This window comes from Hemicordylus capensis, chromosome 2 (assembly GCF_027244095.1).
Source record: "Hemicordylus capensis ecotype Gifberg chromosome 2, rHemCap1.1.pri, whole genome shotgun sequence".
Taxonomy (NCBI): domain Eukaryota; kingdom Metazoa; phylum Chordata; class Lepidosauria; order Squamata; family Cordylidae; genus Hemicordylus; species Hemicordylus capensis.
This window is the reverse complement of record NC_069658.1, coordinates 226,620,726-226,639,238: the sequence shown is the minus strand read 5'-3', so window position 1 is coordinate 226,639,238 and position 18,513 is coordinate 226,620,726.

Below are 18,513 nucleotides of genomic sequence, written 5' to 3'. Positions count from 1 at the left end.
GTGCTATTGCTATACACTGTGACACACATGCAGTATGTTTAACACATGGGTTCTTGAGGGCACAAACAGCAACTGAACTCACAAGAATGTAAGAATATATAACAGGCATATTTATGCAGATATAGGAACATAGGAAGCTGCCATATACTGAGTCAGACCATAGGTCCATCTAGCTCAGTATTGACTACACAGACTGGCAGCAGCTTCACCAAGGGTGCAAGCAAGCATGCAGTTTAACATACTCCCATCCCATGTATTCTTTTACCCACTCCCCCTTTGTCTCTAAAGCAGAGCTCATACTCGGCTGCTTGGCATAGTGGCGGGCCAGCTCCACCCAGGACAGACTAAGGAGCCTTTGGAGGCCCCAAGAAGGTGTAGAGGACCTGGACCTGTTCCCAGAATTCAAGGGGTCTGAGGTGCAGCATATTAAGTGCTGGCATTCTAGAGCAGGGATTCTCAACGTTGGGTCCCCAGATGTTATTGGACTTCAAGTCCCATAACCCCCAACTAAAGGCCACTGGGGCTGGGGATGATGGGAGTTGAAGTCCAATACCATCTGGGGACCCAACACTGAGAATCCCTGTTGTAGAGCATTCAGGTATTAATTTATTTGTTTATGTTGCTCTTGTGTCTTCTCTTTGCAGGTGCAGGGGGAGCAGCACCTCTAGAACGTACCTTTATCTGTGGCCATTCCATTGTGTCTTGGGCCCACAAGCATGCCAGAACCATGCACTGGGGTTCCCACTTGTGTATGGGCCACCAGCTGTCCATCTCATGGTTTGGTAGGAGGGGTATGCTTTAGGGGCAGCTTTTGCCTCTGGTTTGGGAGTTCATTGCTAGTTAGAGCCCCTCTGGAGTTGCTGCTGGTGGTTCATTTGGGGGAAAACAACCCGGCTTAGAGAAACGGAGGTTTCTCTGGTGCATCAGGCATGGCAGGATTTTGAATTGATTCAGTTATGGATAGGTTAATTATGTTATGGGTGGATCTCCTACAGTGCAGGGTTTGGTAGGGAGTGGATAATGTGCTAGGGGTAAGATTGATCAGGACATGAGAAAGGAGGTGGAGGACAGTGGGGTGTGTGTGCTTTATTTGATATCCTCGGATCATTGCTTCTCTCCAGAACTATTTAGAACAGATGGAGTCCACTTTTCTGCTTCAGGTCCCAAGTGTGGGATCTGAAGCAGGGACTTTGAGAATCTTTGGATGGGAGGGGAGGCAAGGCCAAGCAAGGCTAGCCTTCCTTTGTGGCAGGGGCAGTGCGGGCTCTCTATAGCGGTAGGGTTGGTTTCCGATGGTGAGCAGCATCCTTGGGCCATTTAAATCAGGAGGGTGCTTTACCTACCCTTAGAGGCTTCAAGGTGCAAAGATGTGGTCGGCGGCACCCATACCTGCTTCCTGGTTTTTATCACTTCAATGGCTGTATGGCTTGTTTTGCTGAAATCCACGCAAGGCCCAGACTCCGATGGGGTAGGAAAAGAGGAGCAGGAAGCAGCATTCAGTGCTTCCAGGCTCTGAGCCAGGATGTATCACCCAAAATGATTCAGGAGGATGGAAGTCTGACTCCAGCCTTCATTAGGCCCACACTGCTTGGGGGTGGAGCAAGGGCGTAACTATAATAGGGCAAGGGGAGACAGTTGTCTGGGGGCCCACTGCCTTGCGGGCCCCCCCAGAAGCAAGTCACATGACTGACTCCGCCAGCCGCGCACCCGCCCGGGCTTCCTTCAGTTGTATTCATCCTCCGAAACGGATGTGAGTCTTAAGACCTGGAGCTACCAGAACAGCATGTCTTTCTCTAGTACCATTCAATGACTTGCATCGTCCACAATTTACAAAACTTTAAAAAAATAATTTAGGATGATGCTCTATTGTGGTGCATAGGACACACACACACACACACACACACACACACACACACACACACACACTTACATATACACAGACATTTTACTATGCTTTTTGTTACCACTATTCAGCCTCATTTAAAAGTTCTTTACTTCAAGAGCTGAGCTTCAGTGGGAGGGGGGGTGGCATTTTAAAATCTTGTCTCTGGGCCCATTCCAACCTTGCTACGCCCCTGGGGTGGAGTTTGTTCTTGACACCATCCGATTACTGATGTGAAATAAAGTTGTGGCCCTTTAGTAGTATAGTCAGGATGCCACCCACTGTTTCCAAGTGAACACACATTAAACATGTTTAGCTAACACAGGGTGGCCATGTTCTTGTGGAATTATCCAGAGGTAGGTGGGTTCAGTTTCTGCATCAATGCTAGTTCCTGGATCCTGGAGCCATTGGCTAACTCTGTGTACAGGCCTACATTCAAAGGACATGCTCACCATTTGTGAAGCCCTTTGAAGCTCTCTCTTGTGTTTGTTAGATGGCCAAAAAGTGAATGTTGTGAAACTCTGTTTTGGGCAACACCAAAGGACTGTTAGTTGCATATAGTCCAATATTGTTAATTAAAACATATTAAGATAAATCCAGTTGAAATCAAGTTAGGATGAAGTGATAAATTATAAATCATTAAAACAAATATTACTGTGACCATTTCAATGCTACAATACATTTGCATTCATGTTTTATTTATTCCTTTGTATGTGAAGCATAGAAAGATTTCTTACAGTAACATCTCAAGAGTACTTCACTCCCAAATAGTTTAGATTCTTGCTGGACATTGCCTTTCCAAAAAAAAAAAAGAATATTCACATATACAAACAAGTTGTTCCTCTTGGGAACTAAATGTCTTTCTAAGTTATGAGGTTGCAACTTACAAATGAAATTTTGGAATGCAACCTGTTTGTAAGTTGGGAATTCTACGAATCAGATGCCATCTTCAGTTTTCACCATTAGGTGCTCCTTGGTATTAAGATCAGGCCTCAATACGATAATGTAGCACTTGGGAATGAAGATGCAGCCCAGTAAGCCAGCACTGGAGGCCAAGATGGAGAAGACCTGCACAGCCACCATGGATTTCCCCTTGGTGCTCAGGTAGGTGGGCACAAAGGAGACCCAGACGCTGCAGAAGACCAGCATGCTGAAGGTGATCAACTTGGCTTCGTTGAATGCCCCAGGCAGCTTCCGGGCTAGGAAAGCTGCCGTGAAACAGACAGTGGTCAGGAAGCCCATGTAGCCAAGAGCGCTATAAAACATGGCGACAGACCCTTCGTTACACTGCAGAGTGATCTGTCCAGGCTGGGAGTGCAAGTCGGACTCTGGGAAGGGTGGAGAGATCCCCAGCCAGATGGTGCAGATGCCAAGTTGAACACTGGAACAGGACATGACAATGGAGCTGGCTAAGCTCTTCCCCAGCCATCTCCTCATCCTGTTCCCTGGCTTGGTGGCCATGAAGGCTACCACCACAGTGATGGTTTTGGCCAACATGGAAGAGACGGCAACCGAGAAGATGATGCTGAAAGTGGTTTGTCGGAGAAGACAGGTCACCTTCCTCGGGCGGCCAATGAACAGGAAGGAGGACAAAAATGAAAGCAGGAGGGAGACAAGGAGTAAGTAGGAGAGGTCCTGGTTATTGGCTTTGACCACTGGAGTGTCCAGGTATTTTATGAAGATTCCCAACACAAAGGCTGTGATGATGGCCAAAAACAGGGCAAAGGAAACAAGGGTGATCCCCAAAGGTTCTTCATATGACAGGAAGGTTATATCCTTAGGGACACATTCATCTTGGTCCTTTTTTGGGTGCTGATCATCTGGACACTTGTTGCAATGGTCTGCATCTGAAAATATCACAAGTGAGTTCAGTATGATGCTTACATCATAGTCAAAATAGTTATTGTTCCTGCTTCATAACCGCAATTTTTGGGGAAAGAGATGAGGGACTGAAAGTGGGTGGCAGGGGTCTGGCCAAGGGGTCTCTTTCACAGATAGAATGCATGTTTTACAACAGAAGCTTTCAGGTACAATGCTTGGTATCACCCCCCCAAAAAAGATCCCAAGCAAGGATGTCCAGGTCCAGGGATTTCCCTCCCCTTTCAGACAAATGATCAGCCCACACAACTCAATTACAGCAGGGTGGGGCCAGAAGGCAGAGAGAGATTGGCTGCTGGGATCGAAAGCAACTAGGACCCATTTTCTGCCCCTCCAGCTTGTTAGTGCAGGCTGCTACTGCCTGTGTGCAGCTGCAGCAGGATGCCAAGTGTTTTTTCTGTGCACCCTCCTCCCCCTCTTTCCTCTTTCCTTAAGCAGGAGGCAGGTGGGCATATTGCCGTCTCACTGGTACCCTGGCGATCTGCCACCTGAGGCAACTATCTCAGCTTGCCTCCTGGAAGGGTCCCTCCTGGAAAGAGCTCGTTCAGCCTGAGACACTAGAGCAGGACTGCACCATGTTGGCCCTCTTGCAGATGTTGGACTACAAATCCCCTCATCAATTGGTCACCGTGGCTAGGGATGATAGGAGTTGTAGTCCAACAGCAGCTGGAGGGCCCAAATTGTTGTGCAGCCCTGCATTAGATTCTTACTGATAAGAACAGACATTGTACTCTATCCTGCCACTCATCACCACTTCTCCTCCCCTCATCCATCAATCAAGCTCATTTCTTTCAACTCACTTTATGAACTGAATTACAAGGCATGGTCTGGTGGTACATGTTGTAGCCACCTTCTTGAAATGCAGCAGTTCTGTGTCTGGTCAGAGCCTGGATGGGGTACCACCTATGAACCTTTTGATGTGCTACCTTCAGCCCCACAGTGAAAAAAAGGGAGGACACAGTAATTAAGGAAGGAGATTTGAGCGTATCCCTGTGCTGTTTCCCAAAGGGCTGTTCTTCCCTCAGAGGTAGCTTGCCTTCTAGAGTGGAGATTGTCCCTTCCGTGCAGGGAGCACATCCATAGCAGCAAACTGGCTTTCCTTCCTGAATCACCTTGGTGTGTCCAGCGCGGCAGCTTTCTGTGCACCTGGAACGAGGCAGAGTCTAAAAAGGAAGAGAAGGGGCATCATGCCAAAGTTGTGGATAATTTTTTGTTGGTGGTGGGACTATGGCTCAATGGCAGAGCCCTCCTGCTTTGCATGCAGAAGGCCCAAGAATCAACCCTTGCCGTCTCCAGTTAAACAGTCTTAGGCAGCAGAACTGGGAAAGACTCCTGACTCCAACCACTTGAGGATTCACTGCCTGTCATAACAGTCCTTCTCAGAAAGAATGATACTACCTGGCTGATATGATTCCTGGGGAGGAATCATAGCTCAGTGGCAGATCACCTGCTTTCCATGGAGAAGGTCCCAGGTTGGGGTGTGCATGAAACTGTTCCTGGCACTTCTGTTCAAGTTTGAACTGAACTTGAACTGAACTGAACTGAACTGAACCGATGGTCAATGTGCAGGTTCGTTAGATCTGGATGGCATTTTGGTTCTGTGCTAGAACTGGGTCATACTGGTTTTGCCTGGTTCGACCTAGTTCTACTTTCCTGTAAAGGGGAATCCGATAAGGAGTTGCCTTTACAAGCAAAGCAGGGGGGAACCCTATGGGGTTGAAAAGGGGGAGTGGGAGGTCACCTTACACACTTTCATGGAGTGGATCCCCCCAATCAGCATGTGCTGATGGGACCCTGGTTTGGGCCAGACTCCTGCCTGAAACTTTGGAGAGCTGCTGCCAGTCAATGCAGACAAGACTTATCTAGATGGACCCAGGGACTGACTTGGTATAAGGCAGCTTCCTATGTTTCTTTGGTGGAAATGAGTCACAGGGTTGGGAAGGAGCAAATTGGAACTTTAGTCCCAAGCCTGCTTGGACTAATTGTCTTTTGGAAGCTAGAACTTTTGATAGGCCACTGCATGGAGGGTATGCTTTGGTATTTGCTCTTCCTGTTCTGCAATAGCAGAGCAAGCTGTAAAGAGTCATAACTAGGGGAGAAAAAGGTGGGGAACATATTAATTATCCAGTTCATTTTTTATTCAGGACAGGAGTCATTAGGCTAGTTCGCACAGTCACTGGTTGGGTAGGACAAGCATCCTACCCAGGTTCAGGAGGTGTGAACACACACCTGTCTAGTGATCATGTGCTCATAAAAAAAGCAAAGAAGGGGATGGAGGTTGGTGTCATGTGTGAGGCTTCTGCTGGATGGTAGGGCTTTCGACCAATAGTCTGACTGCGTTCTATCACTTAGCTCTGAGCTTTCATCCTCTTCAGTTTTCAGGTTCTCGAGATGGTAGTTCAAATAAGCAGTTTTCTAGATGGTAGTTGGTCAGGTTGCTGACTTCCGAAGCTAGAGGATAGCCCATAAGGGTCTGGATTTGGATGCAGCCGCATATGACCCCCCTCAATATACCAATTTTGCTTTTCTGCTTCAACATATTTGTCCCATGAACTCTCCCCATCTTTTTGGTTTATGCTCTAATTGGGTAGGATTTATAATCTTTTTGCATCTTTTATAGTAACATGCCAAAGTTATTTAAGTTGAATAGATGTGGAATGGATGCACCTGGTTAAACCACCTGGACCACGCGATGGAATCCTGGTCAATGCTGACTTTGATGTCAGCAGGTCCTTTTTTCTCGAGAGCTCCCACTTTCACTGCATCAAAGGAACCATTGGGAAAGACCACCCAATTCACGAGGTCAAGGTCAGCCACCAGGTCCCCATCTTCATCCAAATACACTCCATCTGTGGAAGAATTGTAAACCTGGACATTTGTCAGAAAAGGGTGAAGCTAGAATAAAAGGGGAAACAGAAGCATTAGGGATCATAAAAAACAAATCATAATGGGGATCTGGACATATTCCAGATGCTGAAATATTGCAACATCAGCTCAGATGACCACAGGGGGAAAAGCATGAAATCCACACTAAGTAGACAGACACAAGGGGTGTTCTCATGATGATTGCTAGAGGAGGAGAAACCTTGGCAAACCCAGCTCCAGAGTGAGGGTGGAGGGAAAGCAGTCCCTGCACATCCCACCTCTGTGTCCAGCCTGCAGATGAACATTTTCCCCTCATCCCACTTTGACTGTAGGATTCTCATGATGGTCAATTGTCTGTCACAATCCATGAAGCAGCCATGGAAAACAATGGTCTTTAGAATCAAGTAAAGGTGAAGTGTGCTGTCGAGTTGGTGTTGACTCCTGGTGACCACGGAGCCCTGCGGTTGTCTTTGGTAGAATGCAGGAGGGGTCTACCATTGCCATCTCCTGTGCAGTATGAGATGATGCCTCAGCATCTTTGTATATCACTGCTGCCTGATATAGGTATTTCCCATAGTGTGGGAAACATAGCTGTGGGGCTTCGAACCAGCAACCTCAGGATTGCTAGTCAAGTCATTTCCCCGCTGTGCCATTAGGCAGCTCCTTTAGAATAAACAGAGCATGAAAAATGAAGGTGGTTTCACTGATTGCTTCCGCTTGCCCAGCAGGTGGTGATAAGAATATAGGACAATCCGAATACAAATACAACAAATATTTATATACCGCTTTTCAACAAAAAGTCCCCAAGTTTCAACAATCTCTTTCTTGCTAGTGTGGTGGATGATGCCCCAGGTTTTCCCCCCTAGTGGTAATTTGAGCTGAATATATCAGCGTCTTAAAAAGGACATTGTAAAACTGGAAAAGGTGCAGAATTGGACAACCAAGATGATCAGGGGCCTAGAGCACCTTCCTTATGAGGCAAGGCTACAAATCCTTAAGCTTTTTAGTTTAGAAAAAAGAAGATTGTGGGGAGACATGACAGAGATCTATAAAATCATGCATGGGTGGTGTAGAGAAAGTGGATAGAGAGAACTCTCACACACACATAACACCAGAACCAGGGGTCATCCCATGAAATTGGTTGCCATGAAATTTAGGTCCAACCAACGGAAGTACTTTTTCATACAACACATAATCAACTTGTGGAATTCTCTGACACAAGATGTGGTGTGGGCTACAAGTTTGGATGTATTTAAGAGGGATTTGGATAACTACAACGAGAAGAGGTCTATCAACGGCTACTAGTCGGAGGGCTATAGGCCACCTCCAGCCACAGAGGCAGGATCCTCCTAAATGCACAACCATGCCCTCAACTCCTGCCTGTAGGCTTCCAGTGGCATCTGGTGGGCCACTGTGTCCAGGATGCTGGACTGGAGGGGCCTAGGCCCTGATCCAGCAGGGCTGTTCTTATGGAAGAGCCCATGGCCAGGGGAGCTACCTGAGAGGGAAAAGTAATACCTGCCATGGCTGTATCCTTGGATGGTCTGACAGGTTTCCAGCCCCCATCATCTTAGATTTGGAGGCATATGCAGTGCTTATAGCATGCATCACAGTCTGGACAGAGGTGTAAATGCTGTAGCCATCACCAGACAGGATCTTCTTGACTGTATCTTGGGGCAGGCTGCCCAGTTTCTCCTTCTCTCTGCATCTGATCTGACTGCTCACAGACAGCATTGGCTTTGCATCTGAACAAAGAAATGCCTCCAGCCCGAACTTCTCGATGGCACTGAGAAATGTGCCAAAACTGGCATAGCTTTGCCTTTTCTTGGCCTGGCTTAGGAGGGACAAAGAGCCATGAAAGTGAGATATTTTTAAAATATTTGAAGCCAAGGTACTGTCCCGCACACCTAAGATGATCCAAACCTTCCCCTGCCGGGGTTTCATCTGCTCATCAAGTTGTCGATTCAGGTATGTTAGATCCATCATTGAGCTGACATCTCCATAGTGAACAAATACCCCAACTTCTCTTTGCATAAGAAGTAGAAGTATTTTGTGCAGCTCTATACGCATCTTAAAAAAGAAGGCATACTCTCCAGTGATGCTTTGGGAGAAGGCAACACAAACACCACTATGGGTGAGCACAGGTGTCAAGGCCCGCACAAATCTTTCCCCGTCATCATTGTTGGGAAAAAGGAGGCCAACCCACGTCCATCTGAAATGCTGGAGCAGTCTTGCAATCCCCAGGTATGGAGGCTTTTCTTTAGGGATCACCCGGTAGAAAAAAGGGAGAGGAGATTTATCCATAAAAGCATGAGAAACCACACCATAACTGACCTGGTGAGGAAAGAAAGTGATGAGATTTTTTTTTCTTGTTTTTAGGAGAAAGCCCAGACACTCCTTCACCAAAAACTATGAGCAACTAGCAAAATTCCTGTTTGTTTCCAGGCCCAGTTATTACTTTTGAAGGCCCAAGCTGGCTCGGGAGCTGGAAGAACCTTGCAGAAATGATGTGCAGCCAGTGTAGCTCCTTCAATACAGGAGTTATCTGGTCTCTCTGAGATGACCCAGAGACCAACCTGGCTGCCGCATTCTGGATCAACTGTAGTCCAGACTACATACAATGGCAGCCCCAAATAGAGCACATTACAGTAATCCAGTCTGGAGGTTACCAGCAGATGTACCACTGTCTTGAGGTCGTTCATCTCAAGAAACGGACACAGCTGGCGTATCAGCCGAAGCTGACAGAAGGCACTTCTGGCCACCGCCTCAACCTGGGAGACCAGTGAGAAGCTTGGATCCAGAAGCACCCCTAGACTGCGTACCTGTTCCTTCTGGGGAAGTGTGACCCCATCCAGAACAGGCAGATCAAAATAGTATCTCAAGTCCCGACCCTGTCATGTGGCCTGGTGATTTGTTAATTTTTAGCTTTTCAAGACAGTTTAGAATATCCTCTCTCATCACCTACAATGATCAGTTCTTCAGCCTCCAAGCCTGAGAAGCTCAGTTTTAGAGGGGGTATACATTCAGTTTCTTCTGCTGGTTGAGCTGGTTATTCTGTTTCAGGTGTTTCAAGCACTCCAGGCATTTTGGAGGCCTGTTTTTCCCTTGCTGACTAATGATGTGGAATAGTGGGGTTTTGCAGGCCTTGCTTGTAGGGTTAAAAAAGGCTTCATTTGCCTTATGATTGAACTTATGTTTTTCAATTTTCAACCTATGCTGTAATCTTTTTTGTGGGAGTTTAGTTTGGGTTAACGTGACTTGTACTTTTGTACTGATGGAATACAACTGTTATGGGTTGCGTACTGACAGCTTGTAGCCAAATATGGTTAACAGGATTAACCTGGCTTGCCAGGAGGGAACTGCATAAGCAGGTTTGTGTGCCGGATGGCTTGCATTTTGTACTTGCAGACTGTCACTAGTTTTTTGACAGTGAAAACATCTCTAAAGGTTCTTATACCAAGGCCGAATGGTCAAGCTGCCCTGAAAAGGTACGTGAGCAGAGGGGTGTTTTGCTAATATTGTCCCCAGATGTTTCCTGGAATTTCCCTTTTGTGGGAGCAGTGGCAAGGTGCCATGCTTACTGGACTCCGGTTGCTATCTGGGTTTGTTTTTGCTAGCACAGACTGGACTGGAGGGCTAAAGGCCACCTCCAACCTCAAAGGCAGGATGCCTCTGAGTACCAGTTGCAGGGGAGTATCAGCAGGAGAGAGGGCATGCCCTCAACTCCTGCCTGTGGCTTCCAGTGGCATCTGGTGGGCCACTGTGCGAAACAGGATGCTGGACTAGATTGGTCTTGGGCCTGATCCAGCAGGGCTGTTCTTATGTTCTTATGATATTCCCCACAGATTGGAAAAAGGCCAGAGAATGACTTATAAAAATTGATACCTATTTTTGCTGGGGACCCTTTCATATCCATCATAACTAGGGGCCATGCGCCCTGTCTTAAGTTAGTGCCCGTTTGCTTGAGAGATATTAGCCAAATTTCCCAAGTGTCAGGAGAAAATAAATCGTTAGCAGTCACCTGAATGGTCATTCTCCTCAGATGTATTGATTATATCCGAGGATTATGGGTTGTCACGACCTACTGCTCCGAAAGAGGGCCAATCAGAAAAAGTTTTCTCTAGCAGGAGGGAGGGGCAACCCCCTTAGCCTTCAGTCGATAAGCAGCGCTTCGATGCTCCAGCCTATACAATTAAACACTGCCGAACAAGTGAACAAGTGAAGTAACCAAAATAAACCCCACAAGGTGAGGAAATTCTACCGCAATGTGGGCCAGCAAACTAGGAGAGCAAACATGCTCCAACCCTAACACTGAACTCCCCCCTCAAGGAGACAATGACCCAGAGGAGGAAAACACCACCCAACAGAAATATAGCGTACAGTGAAAGGAGATAAAAAAGTAGGGAGCAGGATCAGACATACAATTGGGCGTGTCAGATACAATCCATACGTTTGTGGAGAATGACCATTCAGGTGAGTGCCAACGATTCATTCTCCCTCAGATGAGGATTGTATCAGAGGATTATGGGACATACCAAAGCTGCTATTAATCGTGGGCGGGAACACAGAGAATCTGATGATGATGATGATGATGATGATGATGATAATAATAATAATAATAATAATAACTCAATTTCTATACCGCCCTTCCAAAAATGGCTCAGGGCGGTTTACAAAGAGAAATAACAAATAAGATGGCTCCCTGTCCCCAAAGGGCTCACATTCTAAAAAGAAACATAAGATCCTATGAAGGAACGACCCGCTGCAGCACACGCCGACCGAAAGAAGCATCAGTGGAAACCCAATCATGTATTTTGTAGTGTGTTACAAAGGTTGAGAGGGAGGCCCAAGTGGCAGCCCTACAAATATCAGCCAGAGAAGCCAAGGTGGAGAGGGCTGCAGAAGCTGCCGCACTCTGAGTCGAGTGAGCAGTAATGCTCGCAGGCATGGCTTCACTTGCCATCGCATATGCCAGCTGGATGGTCTGGCAAATCCAGCGCACAAGAGAAGAGGTGGAAACTTTCCTGCCCAATGAGCAATCTCGAAAAGAAACAAAGAAAGACTTGGAAACTCTAAAAGGCTTAGTTTGCCTTAAATAAATACGTATCGCTCGACTGACATCCTACTTGTGCCAGTCCCTCTCCTTAGGGGAGGAGGTGCTGGGACAAAATGAAGGAAGCATTAGCTCCTGCGCCCTGTGAAACACAGAATTAACCTTAGGAAGGTAAGTTGGGTCTGTGCGTAACAATACATAATCTGAAAAAACTAGACACAACTCCTTCTTTACTGCTAAGGCACCCAAATCAGAAACCCGCTGAGCTGAGGTGATAGCTACCAAAAATAAAACCTTCAAGGTAAGGATACACAAGGACATAGTCCGCAGTGGCTCAAAGGGGGCCTTCATCAGGACCCCAGAGCACCAGGTTGAGATCCCATGTGGGAATCCGATGGATCGGAGGAGGCTTCAAGGCCGCCACTCCCTTCAGAAACTGCTGCACGTGAGGATGCCCGGACAGAGAAGGAACACCCAGGACTTGCAGCGCGGAAGCGATGGCAAACAGCTGGCAATGGAGAGTGTTCGGCCGTAGACCCTTGTCTAGGCCAGTCTGCAAAAAAAACCAGGACCTGCCCAATGGAAGCCGTCAAGGGATCCCCCCCCCCGCCCAAGGATTCACACCATAAAGAATACGCCTGCTAAGTAGATTGATACACTCGGTCCATGGATGGGTGCCTAGAGGCCAGAATGGTGTCTCGAACTGCGGAGGAACAACTGCAGGCCACTAGAGAGTCCCGCTCAATCTCCAAGCATGTAGATTGATCCACTCTGGGTCTGGATGGATAACTGGACCCTGACGAAGGAGATGGGGCCGACTCCCAAGAGGAAGAGGGGGCTCTATTGACAGAGCCACCAAGTCTGAAAACCAAGGCCAATGCGGCCAGTGTGGAGCCACAAGAATGACCTCCGCCCTCTGATGATGGATCCTTTGCACTGTTCGTGACAGAACAGCAAAGGGCGGGAAGGCATAAACCAGACCTTGGGGCCAGGGAGACAGCAAGGCATCCACCCCCTCCACCCCTGGAGACTGGTACCTGGATAAGAACCTGCTCATCTTGGTGTTGGCTGAGACCGCGAACAGGTCTACCAGGGGAGCTCCGAACTGAAGAACTATCACCTGAAAAACCTGTTCGTCCAGAACCCACTTCGCCTGGTCCAGTTGAGACTGGCTCAACCAGTCTGCCACTGTGTTGTCTACCCCACTGACATGATCGGCTTCCAGTGAACACAGGTTTCTCTCTGCCCAGTGCAGCAGGGCTTCGGCCTCGCACATCAAGGGCCAAGACTTTGTCCCCCCCCCCCGATGATTGAGATGTGCCTTGGCCATAGCGCTGTCGGTACGCACCAGGACATGACAGTCGCGAACCTCGGAAAGAAACTGGACAAGAGCAAGTCGAATGGCCTGGAGTTTCAGCTAGTTGATTGACTGGAGACTCTTCTCCTCCAACCGCTGACCTTGAGCCACTTGCCAACCACAATGACCTCCCCATCCCAGAAGACTGGCGTCGGTAGTGACCACGACACAATCGACTGGGAGGAAACCTACCCCTTTGTGCAGGGCTTGAGACGTCCACCAATTCATGGAGTGCTGAACATGAGGAGTCAGTGGTACCCTGAGACTGGACCTGGTCATTACCAGTTCATGTACGGGTAGGAGAAGCCACTGGAGGGGCTGAGAATGGAAGCGCACCCAAGGCATGATCCCAATTGTTGACACCATCAGACCCTGCAGTTGGGTTAGGCTGAGAATGCTGGAATGGGAAAGATGCTGTAACCTTTGGCAAGCAGTGTACAGCTTCCGTCTCCTTTCGCAGGTCAAATGCACAGTCCCTTGAGACAAATTGATGACAGCCACCAGATGTTGAATCCTGGTTTGGGGAACAAGGGAGCTCTTCCTGTAGTTCATGAGAATAGACTCCATGCCCCACGTCCTCTGGAGGGACCTGTTCGATCGCCTTGATGCTGAGCAGGTGGTGGATGGCCTTCACCATCAGGGAATGCTTGTGTTGCTTGCGTGACCGAGAGGACAGGAAGCGGTCTGGCGGACGTGACAGAAATTCTAGACTGTATCTGTGAGAGACAGTCCATTGAATCCAGGCGTCTGCACACGTCCTTGACCATTCCCATGCAAAGAACCCCAGCCGCCCGCCCACCTGCTGTAACCCCGGGAGGCAGTCACTGGGAGGCGGGGTGCTTGAATCCAGGCTTAGGATACTGGCCTGACTGCTGGAACTTTGTTTGGGGACGGTCTCGGGAAAAACTTTGGGGCCTTGACCAGGTAGACTTGTCCTGCTTACCCTGTCGGGGACATAAATTAGACTGGAACTCCCTATGACCAAAACTACTGGAAGAAGAAGAGTTAGCTGAAAATGACCTGAGGTCCTGATGCTGAACCGAGGAAGGCATCACCTTTTTTCGATCCTTTGTCTCAATCAACACCGGCTCTAATGCCTCGCCAAACAGCTTTCCCCCCTTAAATGAGGAATTGGCCAAGTTGCTCCTTGACTTTTGATCTACTTTCCAATTTTTGAGCCATAAATGGCGCCTAACTATAATGTCACAAGCTATGGCTCTGGCAGACAACTGAACAGCATCAAGAGAGCTATCAGCCATAAAGGCAGAGGCCTTGCCCAGCTTGTTGAGGCCCTGCCTAAGGGCTACCAGTTCCGGCAGGACCAGTGGCAGAAGATCCTTGACCCAAAGAACTGAAGCCCGAGCAAAAATAGAATTGGCCACAGATGCCCACAAGGAAAGCACCGAGGCCTCATGTGACTGGTGCAAAGGAGCATCACATTTCTTATCTTCCACATTACGCAGCACTCAATAATCTAGTGGAGCGAAGCAAAACAGGCACCTGCTGGAGTGAGACAGGGCGAACAACTGAAGGCTGAGGGGGTTGCCCCTCCCTCCCGCTAGAGAAAACTTTTTCTAATTGGCCCTGTCTCAGAACAGTAGGTCATGAAAACCCATAATCCTCGGATACAATCCTCATCTGAGGGAGAATAGGTAAGTATGGAACTGCATGACAAAATTATTTATTTATTTATTCATTCTTTCATTTTCAATTTTTATACTGCCGAGATGTGTCTGGCCCTTTGAGAAGCTTTGCCAGTGTGTCACCCTATTGACCAGGGGGGAGGGACAAGTACAGATGCTGCAGGAGGATTATTCAAAGTAAATAGTCTCCCTGTCTAAAGGAGGCTATTATTAGACCACATTTGAAGAAAGTTGCACTGGATCCCTCAGAGTTAGCTAATTACAGCTAATCCTAATCTTCTGATCTTCCATGGTTGGGCATGACTGAGTGGTGGCCTCTCAGCTCCAGGCAGTTTTGGATGATGCAGATTATCTAGACACATTTCAAACTGGCTTTTGTGTGGGCTAGGGGGGTTGAGACAGCCTTGGTCGGCCTGATGGATGATCTCCAACTGGCTATCGGCAGAGGGAGTGTGACTCTGTTGATCCTTTTATATGAGAGAGATATTCTCTGATATAAGACCCAGGCTTCAGAGACTGACTTCGTGGAGGGGGAATCTACAGGGGACGATATCAAACCTCACTGCAGCAGAGCTCCCTCCTGCCCTGAATTTCGGTGATATGGGAGAGATATTATGCCATTTCAGGCTTTCAATATGATTGATATTAGAAGTAGATGTCTAAGGAATTTAATAGTAGACATCTAAGGCTTTCAATATTATTGACCATGGTATCCTTTTGGACCACTCGAGGGAGGTGTGATGGGATGGCACTGTTTTACAGTGGTTCCGCTCCTACCTCTCTGATAGATTCCAGATGGTGTCGCTTGGAGACTGTTGTTCTGCAAAGCATGAACTGAAGTGTGGAGTTCTACAAGGCTCCGTACTGTCTCCAATGCTCTTTAACATGTACATGAAACCGCTGGGAGAGATCATCAGGAAGTATGGTGCAGGGTGTTATAAATATGTTTATGATGCCCAAGTCTAATTCTCCATGTCAACCTCATCAGGAAATGGCAAATATCTTCCCTAAATGCCTGCCTGGAGGTGGTAATGGGTTGGATGAGGGATAACAAACTGAAGTTGAATCTGAATAAGTACTTACTGTGTGGGGTTGGGACCCAAGAGATGGTTTAGATCTGCCTGTTGTGAACGGGGTTACATCCACCCTAAAAGATCAGGTATGTTGCTTGGGAGTGCTCTTGGACCCAAAATTCTCCCTAGTTTCTCAGATTGAGGCAGTGGCCAGGAGCACTTTTTATAAGCTTCAGCTGATCTGTTAGCTACGTCTATTTCTAGAGATAAATGACTTTAAAACAGCGGTACATATGCTGGTAACCTCCAGGTTTGACTACTTGAATGTACTCTATGTGGAGGTGCCATTGTATGTAGTCCAGAAACTACAAGTGGTACAGAATGCGGCAGACAGATTGGTGTCAGGGACAACACGAAGGGACCACATAACACCAGTTTTAAAAGAACTGCACTGACTGTCAATATGTTTCTGGGTGAAATACAAAGTGCTGGTTATTACCTATAAAGCCCTTAACTGCTTGGGTCCAGGTTATTTAAGAGAGTGCCTCCTTTGTTATAAACCCTGCTGCCTGGCTTTCTCTGTGGCTGGTTGGAATATGCTCCCTGCTGAAATAAGAGCATCTCCTTCTCTGTTTGTTTTCAGGAAGGCCCTCAAGACTCTACTGTTCTCGCAGGCTTTGAATTAGAATTAATTTTAATAATTTTATTAATTTGCTTTTTATTGTCTCATGTACTTTAATCTGTGTTGACTTTTAAATATTATTTTAAATTTTGTACACCACCTAGATATGTACATATCAGGAAGTAAAAAAATATGATAGATAAATAAATAAATGTTCGATGGTATCGAAAGCTGCCAAGAGATCCAAAAGGATCAACAGAGTCATACTCCCCTTGTCCATTACTCATTGGAGATCATCCAACAGACCAATTAAGGCTGTCTCAACCCCACAGTTTGCCTGAAAACCAGTTTGAAATGGGTCCAGATAATCTGCTTCCTCCAAGACTGCCTGGAGCTGCCTGGAGCTGAGATGCCACAACACAGATGAAAACCTCAGTTCCCCAGCTGTTAAATTCTTTAGATGTGGAATTCCTTAGATGTCTAAGGAATTTAAGAGCTGGGGAAATGAGGTTTTCATCTGTGCTAGTTTGTTTTTACTTAACTGAGGATGGTGTGTCACACCAAAAGGTCTTATGTTTAACTGCCCCTATCCAACCCTAGCACAGTAACTCCAGTGACTCTTGCTGGTATCTATCTTAGGTTTCTTTTTAGACTGTGAGCTCTTTGGGGACAGGGAGCCATCTTATCTTATTTATTTATTATTCTCTGTGTAAACCACCCTGAGCCATTTTTGGAAGGGCGGATTAGAAATTGAATTAATAATAATAATAATAATAATAATAATAATGTTTACCAACATTTAGTTTTTCTTTATTTGTGCAATAAAAGGTCTGTTTGTTGAGAGTTGAGTTAATATGCACATTGCATCACTGATATATCAACTTATTCACAGCAAAGGAAAATAAATTCCCTCATGCATCTAATTGAACTGGCCTCTAACTTACAACTGCAGGCTGTGGCGTTCCCATTTCCCCAGCAGCTCTCAGCCAGCTGCTTCTTCAGGGCACTCCTGGGACAGAACAAACTAAGAAAAAAGCTTCCTCTACCTAGTCGTCTGGATTGGTCCTTCTGTTTTGAATTTCCTGGGCTTCCCCCCTTATTAGGAAAGGTCCAGTCTCCTAGCAGTTGCTCTTACTGAGGCCCAGCCCTTCCTCAAATGCAGGGGCATAGCAAGGTGGGAGTGGGCCCAGAGACAAGATTTTAAAATGCCCCCACCCCACACACATAACCTATGTGCCACAATAGAACTTCTTAAATTATTTTTAAAAAGGTTTTGTAAATTGTGGATGATGCAAGTCATTTAATGGTACTAGAGAAAGACATGCTGTTCTGGTAGTTACAGGTCTGAACACTCACATCAGTTTTGAAGGATGAATACAACTGAAGGAAACCCATGTGGGTGCGCAGCTGGGGGAGTCAGTCATGTGGCAGTGTGCCCCCAGACAACTGTCTCCCCTTGCCCTATTATAGTTACGCCCCTGCTCAAATCCTTTCCCATCATTGCAACCACTTCTGTCTCTGGCCTCACATTAATGCCCTGTTTCCCCTGCTTCCATGAGAGAGAGAGAGAGAGAGAGAGAGAGAGAGGTTGTACCTGTGGAGTTTTGTAGATGCCCAACAGGGCTGAGATCTGGGTAGATAATTCGGAGTCAGCCCCTTCCAGAACAGCCAAGAGGGGATTCCGTGTTCTGCCACAGCTGTAGTTTGGGACATTCAACTGCCCAGCGGACAGCAAGTCCAACGTAGCATCAGAAGTAATCCTTGCGTGGGAGGAGGTCTCACAGATGTTGTAGCCCAGGGTGAGGTTGGGCAGGAGTCCCGGATTCTCATTGACCTCCTGAATGGCAAAGAGGAAGGACAGGAGGTGCCAGTATTTGGTAGGCATCACCCTGCCACAAAAGAGAGATCAGGTTGTCAGAGCTCAATCAGATGCCAGATTCCTCTTCCTTAACCCTGACGGTCTTTCCAGGTGCTCAGAACACCTCTAGTAAAATAAAGGAAGATGGAAATCCTTCACATGTGCAGCTATTCTTTTTTGCGGGGGGGGGGGGCAGATAGGGAGTTCCCGGGGGACCACCTTGAGCTCTCAGATGCGATTTGTGTGTGGTGTAGATTTCCAGACAGGGATTGCAGATATTCCCTTGGAATGGAGAAACATCTACATGGTGCAATTCTTTTTGAAAAATGTTCTCCCAAACAG